The sequence below is a fragment of the Lissotriton helveticus genome, chromosome 3_1, assembly GCF_964261635.1.
Source record: "Lissotriton helveticus chromosome 3_1, aLisHel1.1, whole genome shotgun sequence".
Classification (NCBI taxonomy): Eukaryota; Metazoa; Chordata; class Amphibia; order Caudata; family Salamandridae; genus Lissotriton; species Lissotriton helveticus.
This window is the reverse complement of record NC_136061.1, coordinates 19,288,061-19,304,158: the sequence shown is the minus strand read 5'-3', so window position 1 is coordinate 19,304,158 and position 16,098 is coordinate 19,288,061. Positions and strand designations below refer to the sequence as shown.

The 16,098-nt window shown below is 46.6% G+C and overlaps 1 long non-coding RNA gene across 1 annotated transcript in view; it reads left to right on the top strand.

Moving 5' to 3' along the window:
* Positions 1-16,098, top strand: part of LOC144822043 (uncharacterized) — a 48,985-nt gene that overhangs the window by 21,063 nt on the left and 11,824 nt on the right. Inside the window, exon 2 of the long non-coding RNA XR_013608540.1 lies at positions 4,541-4,612. This is a non-coding gene — a long non-coding RNA (uncharacterized LOC144822043). The remainder of the gene's footprint in view (positions 1-4,540; positions 4,613-16,098) is intronic.

Sequence of the window (16,098 nt, the reverse complement as noted above, 5' to 3'; positions counted from 1 at the left end):
TAAGCATGGTGGGACGAGTCTCTGTCATTGTCGCAGTAAAAGAATACGTGATGGGCCATAGTGTGTGTAGTGGCATGTGGATAAATTAAGCAGTGGAATCGCGACAAATGTTGAAATAAAAGGAACTTGAAAAACAATACCCACTCTCCCCCTCCTCCTACAATGGCAACCCCAACCTGCCGTGCATAGCAACCTCCCCCCTCCCATTAGTCCCACAATTCCCAGTCCCAACAGGGGACAAAAAGAAAGCATTGCAACAATGTCGCACAAAGTCACGTAATAGGGTTTACCTGGTGGGTGGCTTCAAGAGGGCAACCAAGTTCTCCTCGGGAAAGGCGAGGGTGTTTGGGTGGAAGATGTGCAGGTCCATCCACATGACTGTAAAAAGTGGAGGTGAGTGGACGGTGCAGGCCTAAAGCAACAACGGGTATCCCATGCATGGGTCAATTTGGACATTGCAGGTCAAGCTCGGGAGCCATCCTCTCACCCTGGGGCAAAAGGAGAACATGGCCTGGTCAGGTGATGTGGGCTTCCAACTATACCAAGGGTCATTTTTCTACGACCGGGGGGGGTGAAGGCCATTGTTAAAATCCCGCGCATGATTTGTACTTCCTGCAGCCAATGACCGAGCTTTCGGTCAGGTGCACAGTGCCCTTCGCGGGAAGTCCCAGCCGCGGATCTCCGTATGATCATTTACTTAATGTCCGATGCTCTCCTATTCTCCTCCGTCAAGGTTTCATGGCCTGGGCTCCCATGGTGCTAGAGTTAGTCACATTGTGGGAAGGGAGTTAAGTTCATCATCTTAAGCGTGCACATGACCATCGCTACTACAGCTGGATTCCCAATAAACCGTCTTGTGGACGAGGCCAATCGAAAAGGGAAACTGCACATGTGCGATGATAAGACCAGTTTTTCAATGTCCGATGCGCCCCTATTCTCGTCTTCTTGCCTCCTAGGTCAGGGGCGCCCCCGTTGGTTTAGGTAGAGTTTTGATGAAGTCCGGAGCATGTTGCGGATTTGTAAAGAAGCGCTGATTCCCTTGAGCCTTGACCTTCAAGTGGCCTGGGAACAACATGGCATAGGGCTGCTAAAGTTTCCTTTTGACCGGTAGGAATTTACGCCTTTGCTCCTGTACTGCCATGGTAAAGTCCGGATATATGGAGATCTCCGACCCTTCATGAACAAGGCGACGTTTCTCTCTGGAGAGGTGGGGGACAGTGTCCCTGTTGCGATAGTTTATCATTTTAGCTATTATGGGACGAGGGGGAGTGCCGGGGGGGAGGACGACTAGCCAAAGAGCGGTGTGCCCTCTTGACCACAAAAGCTGCAGAGAATTCCTCCCTGCTAAACAGCATTATAAGGAGGCGTTCCATGTAGTCTTCCATTTTCCCAGTAGCAGTTGACTCCGGTATCTCCAGAATGCAGAGGTTGTTTCTCCTTGAGCACGATTCCAACTCCTCGTTTTTAGCGGCTATCACCCTCAGCACCTTATCCATCTCGAGTGTTCGAGTGTTAGTGGTGGCAGTGGTGTCCTCTAGATCCGATATCCGCCTCTCCGCTTCTGTTAATCGGTCATCATGTTTTTCTACCCTATGCGTGAGCCCATCCATTCTGGCAGACATAGCGTCCATTTTGGATTCAATAGAAGACAGGCTCGACTGCATCGCAAGGAGTAGTTGTTTTAGGTCCGCCGTTGATGTGCTTGCAGTCTCGGCTTGCGCTTCCTCAGGTGCCGTCTGGGATCGGGGGTCTTTCTGGAATCAAAGTTGAGCTTTGGCTGCTTATTGTCAGGTTTCCCCATCGTGGCCAGACGGGAGGATCTGCGATGCAGTGGGACGTCAGGGAGATCTGATTCCCCCCTACCAATGCGCGCATGTAGGCACAGGACAGTCGGCCTCCGGTGTGCGCCTTGTCTGTACGGTCAGTAGGAACCTCCGGTCCTTCGCGCCTCACGCCGTAGGCCGCCACCTGATTGTCTGCCCCTTCAGCCGCTCCTACCAGGTCCCCGGCGCCGGTCCAGTAGCCACAGGCGACAGCTGCTGCATGTGGGTCGCACCTCACGAAGGTCACGGACGCCCCGCCACCGCAGAAGTCTACGGCGCCGAAGCGATATGCCACGTCTGGCCGTCTCCCTCCAACCAGGAGCCCAAGGGTGCAGAGCTGCCACCCCATGGAGATCCAGCTAAGTGCATGCACAGGGCAGTAGGTCACAGATGGGGGTCTTTCAACACGACGGTCAGACCAGGTGGGACCTGCACTAAAACTGGAGTGTACCGGGCTGCGTCACTAGGCCCAGGCTGACCTCGACTGCAGCTCCTTTTATCACATTTATATTGACATGTGGTTAATCAGTCCATTTCCCATGTGTTTGCTCAGCATACACTTAATGTAATTCCCACTATCTTCAAGCAATCTCCCCTTCGTTGTTCCCCCGCAGGTGACATTCATTTGACCTTCTCTCATGCGTGATGAGCCGCATTCTCCGCCGCTCCCGTCCTGCAGCAGTCAGGCCCCCCGCACCGAGGGTGGATACCCGGCCCGCCGCCGGTGAAGGGTGAGCCGGCGGGCCACCTCTCCAGGCCCGTGCCGCCCGCAGCATTGAATATTGAATATTTAATGAGCTAATGAAGAGATGGTAGCATTGTAGCCAGTCAGGAGATTAGAGACAATGAGTTTGGGATATTTAATCTAATAAAGAATAAATGGTAGAATTGCAGTTATGGGGTACAAGAGATCTGAGACAGTGTAAATTGGGTATTTAACTCGATAAGAAAGAGACGGAAGAGTTGGAGGTAGAACAGGATATTAGAGAGAGTGAGTTTGGGGTATTTCACTCTCTCAGAAAAAGATGTCAACATTAGATACAGGACAGGACAGAGCACACATTTAGCACTATCGAGTACAAGAACGTGCACTAGAGTTTTCATTTCCTAATGTTCCTGAGAAAATGGATAAACACGTGATATGCATGATTGTGGATTTATGACATCAAGAAGGGGGAACTTAACTCTCTACAAAGAAATGTAAGTGCTTGAGATATTGCACATTACCACAAAGTGAGTAGGCGGTAAGTACCTCTCTGCAGGAGCAACAGCAGAGTGAGTGGGAGGTATTTATCTTTCTGGGGGGCAACAGCAGAGTGAGTGGGAGGTATTTATCTTTCTGGGGGGCAACAGCAGAGTGAGTGGGAGGTATTTATCTTTCTGGGGGGCAACAGCAGAGTGAGTGGGAGGTGTCTTCCTATTTGAAGTAGTGACAGAAGAGTTAGTATGGTGAGTATACTCCTCTTTGATTAAGCGGCAGCAGTGTTCTGTGCAGCGCAGGAGATTTCCGCAAAGTGAGTATGTGTGATTCACCTCTCGGAGGTGCGACAGCAGGGACGGCAGTGCAGGCGAATAGGTCACTGACATTTATCTCTCTGAGAATGGTATGCTAGCAGTAAGACTAAAGACTACGGCAAAGAGTCATATCTCAGCATATTTTGAACAGATGTGTAAAGTAGGTTAAATTCACAAACATTTCTGAGCTCAGTCTAGTCATGCAAGAGTGAGTTAGATGTAAGCAATATATTATATGACTGCATATTTAATTAACACAATCTACGCAGTGTTTCTGTACAGTATATGAGCCTATATTATTGTAATGCAAGACTGAAGCCGCTTTACATTCCCATTTAAATGCTCAACACATGGACACACCTAAGACAGGGTCAGAGAGGTGGTCATTTAAGGACCACACAATCCAACGTTGCATTTTATCACAAAACAAATATAGAGCGTTCACACCTTATAGGGGTGTAATTTAGGAATACTTATACCGATCTCCCATAATATGATTAATGAGCTTACAATGAATTTACAGATGATTTTATTGCAAGTATTTATAACTACTATTACAATGGTAGTAGCAGGTACAAGGCACATCTAAATAGAGTGACGTAGGTGATAAAATGATTTGAGGAAGGAGGCTTACAAATAATTCCCTCACTTCCATAAGTGTCACTGCACCACCATCACACATTTCTAATATTTCCCCCTACGAACACCTATGTTCACTTAGCTAATGCCTGCCTCATACTCTCTCAACTTACACCAAACACACACCCACCTTCTTACCCTTGCACCTGCAAACTTCAAAGTTACCAAGTAGCCCTAGATGTGTGTGGTGTGCATTGCCACGTCTGCTTCACGCCTGACACATCTGCCGTATAAGAAATGAAGTCACGATGGACCCATGTAGTCCTTGGCTCCATCTTTAATCTCATGGTCCATGGGTTGACATGGGCAGTCATCAACCGAAGACTAGAAGTAGTGAGGCTCATCTCACGCAGAGCATGTCCCACAGCACTGGGCACTCACCATCACCTGATGTGTCCAAGTCACTAGGATTGTGCAAAGGCAGGAGAGGAGAAGGGTGCATCTTTAGATTAATGATAACCAAAACCATTCAATCTATGACATCACCAATGAAGAGTGGCTAAGGAAAAGGAGCAAACTATGACATTCACACTAATATTGACAAAGTGTTCTCTCTCTTTCAGATCTTCAAATGTGGGGGTACCTTGTGTTCCTGCTTCTTGCCCTGAGGGCGTCTGCATTCTGTCCTGATTGTGGTGAGTGCTGCTTGTCTGACAGGTTAATGACACCGTCTGATGATTGGTACATGTACAGCTTTCAGTGCACGAGACTACCCCAAGTAAAGTAATGATCTAATGTATTAATTAATTTATTGTGAGTTTTGTGCAGCAAAAGCATTTGTCACTTCTCGTCCTCTTCAGAGCATCAGAAAAAGTAGAAAGAGTGTTTGTTGACTCTGGGAAGTACAAATGTTGGTGTGACATAATATTGCATAACAGCATTATAATATACCATAACTACATACCAGAGCACAGAATAACATTACAGTATATCACAATGACATAATATAACTTATCAGAATGTACAGTATATCTATATATATATATATATAGCTATCTATATACATATTCACTGAAAAGGCTATTGTGGCGTTACATTTAGGTGAATATATCAGTGATTTGCGCCCCCGCCATGCACTGCAAATGACCTCACGTATTACATCACTGACAGCATAATTTATTACATCACTGATGCAATCATAGTTGAAATCATTAATGACATCCCAGATGACAGCACTGATGCCATCATCCAAGTTTATTTTGTACACTTTGCTCTATAATCGGACATAGCATTAGAGGTCTGAACTTAAGTGCAAAATAGCTCAAAACAATATGAGGCATAATGAATGCCTTCATAGAAACAACTCCCTTAAATATAGAAAGCATGGTTTCTGTACTATATTGAAGCAATACCATACTCTTCACGGGTAGCGCAGTTCACATTAATAATCAACCGCAGATAAATGGAAATCTTGATTGCATGTAGTGTTTAATCTGTATAGATGTGTTCAGAGCCAAGCCAAGTTTCTAAAAATACTGTTCCAAAACTAATGCCCTACCATGGACAGCTTTTATCTGTATCAAACCCACGGCAGTCACCAAACCTACATTGAGATATTATGTTGATACGAGTGGAGAAGTGGGTACTGTAAACAATATTTACTGTATGGAGAGACTTTTACATGACTTAAGGGGGTACAAATCTCTATGCTGACCTATTCAATTTAACAAACGACCATTAAGTTCTATGCTACCATAACACCCACATAGAGTTCAACTGTCTATACATATATCCTTTACATTCAATTTGGACCACAGACTTTTTCTAAATTGCAAAACATTTTATCGTACAAATTATTGTTATATATTTTTTATAACTATAAACACATATCTCTAAAATGTACTACACAGGTACATACATTTGTAAATGTAAATGTAAATGTAGGTGTACTTATATAGCGCAAACCTGTCACCCAAAGGGCATCCTGGCGCTTGCTTAGGGAACCCGTCCTGGTATTCCCCTGTGAGAAACCCCGGCAGGGTGTCCACAAGGTGAAAGCCAGGCATCCCGCCGCGAGGGGCCGTAGTGGAGATTAAGCAAGCTATTGCCCAGAGTCGCAGAGTGTGACCCCGTGATTTGAGTAGGCACCGGAGCGAGAATTGTTGAGTCCGTGGAATTTTGAGCCCGAGACCCGCCGAGGCGGGGAATCGAACCCTGGTCCACGGTTGATCTCAGCTTCCGGGCCTGCCGCCTCTAACCACTGAGCCACGCTTCTCCACTACATTTATACCACACATTTATAACATTTGTAAAGAAATGAGTTTTCATGAGTACTTTTTTGTAGGTATCACTCAAATAGTATACCATAGGACATCCCGAAAGAAACATAAACATTAGTTAAAACTGACTCCCATCATTCATTCATTACCAAAATAGTACTGTCATACAACCTCATTCTCATCATACCACACACTTCATACAGCATACAATATGAAGGAGTTTCAACCCTGTGGAGGGTACCAACATGGTGGCAGAAGGGCCAATGATGATGTTTCCAAAGCACCCAGTTCATCCAGAGACCACTTCTCAAAAAACAATTGTGGTCTACGCACGTTTCAGTGGATGAACCAACTTCCTCAGGACCAAGGTGTGCTGAAACTCATTTAAGAAACGAGGGATGTCTTGAAATAAAGAACAATTAAAGGAACTAGCGGGTGGTGGTAACAACATTGTTTCATCAATGTAAATCAATTTAATTATTAGAATGTACTTTTTTTCTTTGCTCATTCTGGTGCTCAACTCCAGTGAGAGGAAGACCAGGGTGGTGCTCCTCACAGTGCACAAGGAAATTTGTGACATGGCAGAAATAAAAAAAGGTGGCAAGTATTACCACATGTGATGAGCAGAAAAGTGATTTGACGACCAGTGCTGAGAGGAGTTATTTCCACGTGATAACAGCCAATTATATCCCTAAACGAACTATAATCCCACAGATGACTGGATTTATAATAGGAGTGCTGCAGGATTACCTCAGGATTATTATCCTAGGCGACCAGGTCCAGTTATTGACTACCTATGGATCAACAGATTGGCATGAGATGCTGCGGGCTCAAAGAAGTAAAAGTTCAGAAAAGGATCTAATGGGAGGAGATGCTAAGTCTCTCTTAGAAAATATGCTCCTTAGCAATACCTCAAGATTATTGTCCAAGGTGACCAATTTCAGTATATGCGGTGCCTAGAGGTCAGCAGGTTAATAACAGAGTACTGCGGATATAAGGGAACAGGTCAGAAATCATAATGGGAGGGGTCTTATCAGCAGAAGAGGTAGATCTCTCTTATTAAGGGAATAATTACCCATGGTAGAAATGACACCTCATTTCTATGGGTGTATCTGACACTAGGATCTCTTCGAGTCAGTCTGTTATACCTTACCTATTATTTGTATAACATGCATTCCAGCCCTGCTGCCTCTAGTTGCTCAGTTAGAGTGTGAGTTGGCTATGGAATGTTGGTGTGCCTGTGAAGCGTGGAATGTTGGTGTGCCTGTGATGCGTGGAATGTTGGTGTGCCTGTGATGCGTGGAATGTTGGTGTGCCTGTGAAGCGTGGAATGTTGGTGTGCCTGTGATGCGTGGAATGTTGGTGTGCCTGTGATGCGTGGAATGTTGGTGTGCCTGTGATGCGTGGAATGTTGGTGTGCCTGTGATGCGTGGAATGTTGGTGTGCCTGTGATGCGTGGAATGTTGGTGTGCCTGTGATGCGTGGAATGTTGGTGTGCCTGTGATGCGTGGAATGTTGGTGTGCCTGTGATGCGTGGAATGTTGGTGTGCCTGGGATGCGTGGAATGTTGGTGTGCCTGTGATGCGTGGAATGTTGGTGTGCCTGTGATGCGTGGAATGCCTGGGTGTCTGAGTGGGATGAGTGTTGGCAGTTAGAGATGGGCTGAGCAGTAAGACAGGCTGCTCCTGGTGGGGCTGGTACCCCACTAGGCTGGCTGGAGTCAAGAATGATGTAACTTGGACCGAAAGATAATAAAGAAGATTTAATATACATCCTGGCTCCTGGTGTCTACATTCTTGGGACACAACACAGTCCATAGTGTGAAATGCTTGTAAGTGATTCTTAGTATCTTCTTTTACAGGCTGTGTGCATCATTTTCAAATGTGTGCTAGTGAAGGAGGCAGAAGTGTTCATCTCAGTATATATCACTCCCAACCCTGCCCCCCTAAGTAAGCCGAGGTGAACGTTACGCTATGTCACGATTTAAATATACAAGTTTTGTCTAAGGACAGCTCGCATACTGCAAGTACTTTTTTTTATGCCTCGGTACATTTATCTAAGTGCTACCAAGGTATCGGCATATTGGACAACCAATTGTTTACACCTGTCAACGAGTTTCTAAGGGATCACTAGTATATTAAAGATTGCTCACCATGTTATACATGTATGTACCGGTGTAATACATTTTAGAGATATATGTTTATACTAAAAAATCTATACAAATAATGTGTTCAATGTTTTTTGCAATTTAGAAAAAGTCTATGGTCCAAATTGAATGTAAAGGATATATGTTTAGACAGTTGAACTCTATGTGGGTGTTATTGTAATATAGAACCTTAATGGTTGTTTGTTAAATTGAATAGGTCGGCATAGAAGTTTATACCCCCTTTGGTTTCCTCATTCCTCCCTCCTCTTGGACCTATATGTAATTCAAGGAGGGCCTTTTTGCCTTATTAGAGACTTTTACATGCACGCAACTGTTTGCAAGCATTAAAACGCTCTTGAGAAATACACTAGAGTATTAAGATTCTCTACTAAGAACAGTGCACACTTGATAAAAAAGACACTATTTTCTTTAATAAGCAATGCCTGCAGCTCTCAAAACCTGGCTATAAACTTTACAGACGAACCATCATTTGAAGCGAAACAGGTCCACGAGCATAGCATAATAAATGATGAACACAGTCGTATGTTAAGTAGAAATTGTCAAAATGAGACGATTCTGTTTAAAAGCTTAAGGCTGCTTAAAATACTTTTAAAACTTTTGTGTGCAGTACTGGAAAAACTTGTGGGAAAATATAGTGAACACAAATCCTCAAATGTCACCTTCACACAGTGTTAATCTTCAATACAAAGAACCAACCATATTCAAAACCTCTACACGCGTATGATGCATTAGGAACACATGTGTTTTGTAAATACTTACATCCATTAGCCGGACCCAGGCTATAAAAATTAGGTAGAAAAGTACTATGGTAGTTACCTACCACTATGTAAACTGTAAGACAAACTATCACACTGATTGAATGATGTCATCAACTTTAGAGAAGATTACAGGTGAAACTGCTGAACGGAATTACGCCAAATTTGGCTGGGAGAAAGGTGATGGTCCGGAAAGCATGCATTTGTTTAAATGGTGTAAATCTGTTCAGTCGTTTTTGAGAAACATCACATTTTATAATATTGATATTTGAGAATTCTGACATGTGATTGGCTGTGGGGTTACGAGCAGGAGCTTGCGGCTCATTGGATGTTGAAACCAGGAAGTGCTGGCAGCCATTTTGTGATTTACTACGTCAGCTCACATCTCTATGTGTGGAAGCCATCAAGTTTGCAGTTTTACCTGTGTGAGGTAACACTGGCATCTGTGTCTGTGTGAGATATGCCATTCACGCTGCCTCTCGTCATATCACCAGGTTGCGCTATGGCTTTAGAAGCCTGTCTGTCGGCTCCCACCTCTACTTTTGTGAGCTAGTACGCTGCTGTGGGCCGCAGCTGTCCCTCTGCATGACTGGGTATGAACTGTTGATAAGTCACACTATATGAGCATTAAAAAGCCATTTTGTGATTGAGTCCATCAGCTCGCATCTCTCCGAGGCAACTCTGAAAACAAACCGGATCTCTGTCTGTGCAAGATACCCCTTTCACACTGCCTCTCCCCACATCAGCAGGTGACGCACCCTCTTCCTACATCACCGGTATACCCCCAACAACCTTATTGGGCCCCCCAGTCTCCCTGTTCTCACTACTGGTGGGCTTGCAGCTGTTCTGGTGTGGCGCCGCGGCCAGGGCGACTGACCCTGGAATCTGGGGATCACGGTTCGATCCCCGGCTCCGGCGGCAGATTAGTCCAGCACCATGTGACTCTGGGCAATAGCTTGCTTAATCTTCCCGACGGCCCCAGCGCCTAGAGACCCTTACGGGTGATTGTGCGCTTTACAAATGTGGACTTTACTTTACTTCTCAGGGCTGCAGTTGTATCTGTGAAGCCAAGACTGGAAATATACTGCAGGCCTCTCTCTGTGAGATACCCCCTTGTAGCTCCCTCTGCCCAACATGACCACTTTGCAGCTATGCCTTTAGAAGCCAGTCCGTCGGCTCGCAGCTCTCTACCTTTGCGAGCTAGTACCCTGCTGAGCCTCTACCTCTGCGAGCTAGTACGCTGCTGTTGCTTTGGGAGCGGACAGCCGGTAGTTCTCCCTCTGCAAGTCAAGCCCAGGGGCCGCAGCTATCCCTCTGCGAGCCTGGGTGAAAACTGTTGATAAGTCACACTGTATGAGCATTGAAAAGCCATTTTGTGATTCAGTTTGTCAGCTCACATCTGTCTAAGGCAACTCTGAAAACATGCCGGAGGTCTGTCTACGATAGATACCCATTTCACGCTGCCTCTCCCCACATCAGCATGTAATGCACCCTCTTCCCACATCACCAGTATACCCTCAACAACATTTTTGGGTCCGCAAGTCTCCCTCTGCGAACCACTGGTGGGCTAGCAGCTCTCCTGGCGCGATTTCTCGGGCCCGCACTTTTTCAAGCAAGCCCGCCAGCTCGCAGGTCTCTGAGAACAGACGCAATGGAGGCAACGATGATGCAGGTCGGACAACCAACACAACTCTCACATCCCCCAGCAGAAGCTCCTTGTCCACCATCCCCGCTCACCCCCCACAAACAAATGTGACAGGAACTCATTTAAATGTGGAGCCTAACAAATCGGCTGGTGTTGCAGTTTTAATAAAAAAGATGCATGTGAGGTTGGACAGTAAGAATCTTAGTCATATATGGATTTACATATCAAATATTTTATTAAAACAAAACAACAACAAATAAAACTATGTGTGTAAAACTTTCTATTAAAACAAAATAACAACAAATAAAACTATGTACAGTGATGGCGTGTCATCCCTCGACAATTTTTGAATCACAGCCTGCAAGCCAAAAAGAAAGATAAAATGGTGCGTCATGCATCCAGCAAAGGAGAGAAAAAAAGAGGGAAAGAGAGGGAGAGTGAGATACAAGGAATATAGAAAGAGAAAAACTGTGAGACAGAGGAATAGAGAGAGAGAAAGAAAGAGAGAGAGGAAGACAGAGAATGAAAGAGTAAGACAGGGAAAGAAAAAGAGTGAGAGAGAGAAAGAGAGAGATACAAGGAAGAGAGAAAGAGAGAACCAGTGTGAGAGAGAGAAGAGAGAGAGAAAGAGTGAGAGAGAGGAAGAGAGAGAGTGAGAGAGAGGAAGAGAGAAAGAGTGAAACAGTGTGATAGGGGAAGAGAGAGTGAGAGAGATGGAGAAAGAGTGAGAGAGAGGAAGGGAGAGAAACAGATAAAGTAAGAGAATGAAAGAAAGAGTGAGATACAAGGAAGAGAGAAAGAGAGAAACGTTGTGAGAGAGAAAAAAAGAGAGAGAAACAGTGTGAGAGAGAGAGGAAGAGAGAGTGAGAGGGAGTGAGAGAAAGAAAGAATGAGAGAGAGAGGAAGAGACAGAGGGGCATATTATCAACAAAGTGGCGAAGAGAGGTGTTAGCCGTCTTGGCTTAATGTCTCTCTTCGCCACTTCAGAAATGCTAGGCTGCACCATATTACCAAGGATATGGTGCAGCCTAGCGTTTCCCCCTGCTACGGCAACACGTTTTTCAACTTATCACCGGAGCATACCCCATTGCATCAGAGTGCAAGGGTGTCTGCGAGCAGGGAAGGTTTGTTTATGTAGAAGAAGGAGTTCCTTCCTGCACATAAACAAACCTTGAATGCCATTTTGTAACTTACATGTGTGCTGCTTCATGCAGCACACATGTAGGTAGAAAATTGGCATTTTTAAAAAGAGGTTTGTTTATGTACTGGAAGGGACACCTTCCTGTACATAAAGACACCTTGACATTTTGCTTTTTCAATGTGAGCTGCATAAGGCAGCACACATTGAAAAAGCATAAACGAGGAGAATGAAGCATTTCTCCTCGTTTCGACCCGTTAAGACCAGGATTTTTCTGGTCTTATGTTCGGCGCTGCCACCTATTATCGCCAAGCTTGATAATAGGTGGCAGCGTCGAAGTGAACGGGTGTTGTGGTGGTACGCCCACCGCAACACCCACTGTCGCCCCCATTCACAATAAGTTTATCATGAAAAGGGCCCTATCACCAAGGCAGCGCTAAGTCGATTAATGTGGCTTTAAGCCACGTTAATTGCCTTAACGCTCCCTTGATAATAGGGTGATGCACATATCAGCAGAAAAGTGCCGATATTGCTGCGACAAGGGGCTTGATAATATGCCCCAGAGAGAGAAAGTGTGAGAGAGAGAAAGGAAGAGTTGGAGAGGGAGTGTTGACACTGGAGAAAATCTTCGCAGCTCACCATTCTGCCACTGGTGTGTGCCCAAAAATGTGCCAGGTCATACTGCACCATCAAGATTAGTGATCTGAAAGATAGTATAGAATTTGTAATTGCAGAGTACATACAACTGCACTTGCATAATTCTCTGTTTCGCCTCTGTGCACCCAGACTGCTGCACCCCATCCACTCCCACTGCAAGGAGGTATCTGTGCGCTCTTTTGCAGTCAGGGTGCTGTACCCAATCCACTCCCACTGCCCGGAGGTGACTTCCTGTTCCTGCACACTCAGACTGCTGCACCCCTTCTACTCCCGCTGCCCGGAGGTGACTGCCCATTCCTGCGCACCCAGACTGCAGCACCCCATTCACTCCTACTGCCTAGAGGTGTTTGCCAGCTCCTGTGCACCCAGACATCTGCACACTATCCACTCTTACCTCCCAGAGGTGACTGCTCGCTGCTGCAGAAAGAAGTCTCTCTGCTCACCTTCTGCCACCGGTGTGTGCGTAAGAGGGTCCACCATGTGCCGATGCAACCTTCTCAGGTGTTGTCAGGATGGCCACAAATCATTGCAGGTTCAACAGGCGTTGAGCTTTGGTGGTGTTGGGAGGGGACGCCAATTCGTAAAACACAGCCTGTTAGATAAATAGGAAGATAAGATTGTGAGTCATGCATCCATCAAAGGAGAGAGAAAGAGAGAGAGAGAAAGAGTGAGAGTGACACTGGAGAAAATCTTCACAGCTCAACTTTCTGTCACTGGTGTGTCTCCAACCACGTGCAGGAACATAGTGCACCCTCAAGCTCCACATCTGAAAGATAGTAGAGAATTAGTAATTGTAGGAAAGTCCAGTATTCAGGAATGAAAAGACAGAGACGGTAATTCTCTTGATGTGGATTGATCCTCGGAACACGTCTTGTAAGCAGCAAGTTTAAAGCAAAAATGAGTGAACCCCTGTTAACTTCTACCTCCCAACTTTCTCACATATAAAACATTTCATTCCCAAAGCGACGCAAGGCAGCCACGAGCTGTGAGAGGAATGTCACGCTCATGTCTGCATGCTTCGATGCTTCCAACACACCTGTGAAAATAATTGGGGGGCACTACCAACCAGAATATAAGATCCTTAAGTATTGCCCGGCGGTGTCGCCTCTTGAACCCACAAAGACGTTAAACTATTGAAGAGGCAGGCGCTGGAGACTGGAAGGCAGGAAACAAGGTTTTTATTTTCTCCGGAGGAGAACACAACGAAACGGACAGAAGGTATCGTTCTGAGGTGCTCTAACTGCATCCCTGAGGCCTGGCCTCTTATACACATGTTTATCTGTTTATTGCATGTAACACATTCTCGTCGATACTTTGATGTACGGAAAGACATCCTCAGAATCCCCCCCCCCCCTTTCCCAGCCCGTTCCCACGCAAGGTTACAGTGGAAGTCCCCGCCCCGTTCACAACAGGTGATGATCATCGCGCAGCTGGATATTCCGCCGATTCACGGAGTGTGTGGGGTTTGATCGGGTCTCGTAGGGCGGGGGGCTTTGATCAACCCGGGGATCCCTTGCTGGGGGGGAACTTTCTATTGTACGGGGAGGGGCAAGGAACAGTATCGGCAGAGCTGGGTGTCGGCCTGGGAACGAGGAAGACGAACGGGCACACGGGGAAAAGGGGTTTGCATCAAAGGGCCGGGAATCATAAATGGGAAGAAGGGAGGTGTCGCGCTGGGAACAGGACGAGGGCCTGGGGCAGAGCAGCGCTGAAGAGGGGTTTTATGATTCGCGGCAGGTGCAGGCAGGGGGGTTGTCAGTATGCGGGGGGGATGCCGGCGAAGCTAGGAGTGGGAGAGAGGCGCGCTGGCTCTCGGCGGGAGCAGGGAAGCCATGGTGTTCAAAATGGCGGCTGTCTTACGCGCACAAAAAGGTTAAGGAGAGCAAGAGGGCGCCGATAATGTTGACGGTCTCAGTCCAACTTTCAACAGTCCCCCCTTTTCAACATATCTAGCCACCTTGCTTTACTCAATGTCAATTTTCATCAAATTCCTAACTTCGGTATCATACAATGCTCTCATATGTTCGCTTCCAACGTCCACAGTTTTGGGAAAAATACAACTCGCACATAAAGAACACATAGGTGGCAAACATTGAATTCCTAAGCATAGGCCACATATTATAACTACGGGAATCAGGATAATGGTGAGCAGTCTCCAGCCCCAGCTTTTGACGGTGTCCCAGAACCAACCACCAAGCGACCATTCTTCTTGCTCTTGGTGAACTTCCGAAGAGAGTCTGTGAAGATGTTCGATGGCTTTGTACACTGAAGGTGAGTTGTCCGGTATGTATGTACAACAGCTGGACCCAATAATGCGGCATGCTCCTCCACGGTCCGCCAGAACCACATCTAGAACGAGGCGGTTCTGAAGAGCCACCAAACGGACCGCTTGGAGCTCGGCAGTGTTGTTGGCAAAGATGCCCGCTGTGATGTTCATGGTTGTCTCGACTGCCTGAGTCAAATGTCGGATGGCACGGCTGTTTGCCATCGGGCCCCAGAGGGGGACGAGTCCTTTCATAGCATCGAGGAACTGCGCCCCGGTTGAGTCGGCTTGCTCAACGTCTTTGGCTCGTTTTTGCCTGTGGTGATTCGCTGGGGCCACATAGGTTGGAGGAAGGACGAAGGAGATGTAGCAAGTGCCCCCCCAGCCTTTGGGGAGCCAGGTGTAGGCCTTCGTGCCGCAGATGAAATACATGTTTGGGGATGACACAAAGGAAGGTGGATCCGTGGAATCCAGAGTTCTGGTAAAGCGGCAGGCGCTGCGACCCACCAGCTGTGTCCCAAGTCCTTCTACACACATGTGGCCTGTGACGTTGATGACCGTCAGGGCCACAGTCAGAGTGGCAGCCGTTCGTTTCCGCAGATAGGAGAAGGTGGGTCTGGTTGGATTGTTGAACACCTGCATTTCGATTCGTTCTTTAGCCGGGATGTCCATTTGGTTCGAGTCGCTGGGGGTCAGCGGGCAGAAGTGTGTCTTTGTCTTGTTTCGCCCGGCCCCATGAGAAGAATGTGCTGCAGTCCTGCTGGAGGTGGCATTGCCCATATAGCTCTCTTGCAGGAGGATCAGCCAGGCAAGGCAGGAGCCGTGGACAGAGAAGGGTGAAGGGATGAATGGTATTGAATGTCCAGTGGCATGGGGTAGCAACCCACAGATCCAGCAGTTGGTGGTATTGGTGACAAGATTGTGCTGGTGAAGTAGCTGCACGAAAGAGTTGTTCCAAAACTCCTTTCGCCTCTCTCTTAGTTGAGGAGAGAGCGAAATTAGATAATGTTCCTTCATGGTGGTAGGCTGAGCAGTGGTTAGGAATGTTTCGTGAGCAGGTGCGTGTTCTTCCATAATCCAGAGCGTAGTCATGAGGAGAAAACAGAGGAGGATTACGATGAAGAGTGCAATTGTCTTTGAGCTATGGAGTCTGTCTATTCTCGGATTTCTGTAGTGGGTATTTCCTGCTGTCTCCGTCGGCTTCTTATTTGGCGCTTCCATCATCTTCTTATCTGGCGCTTCCATCATCTTCGTCTTCAAGGTGCTCGGTAGTGGGC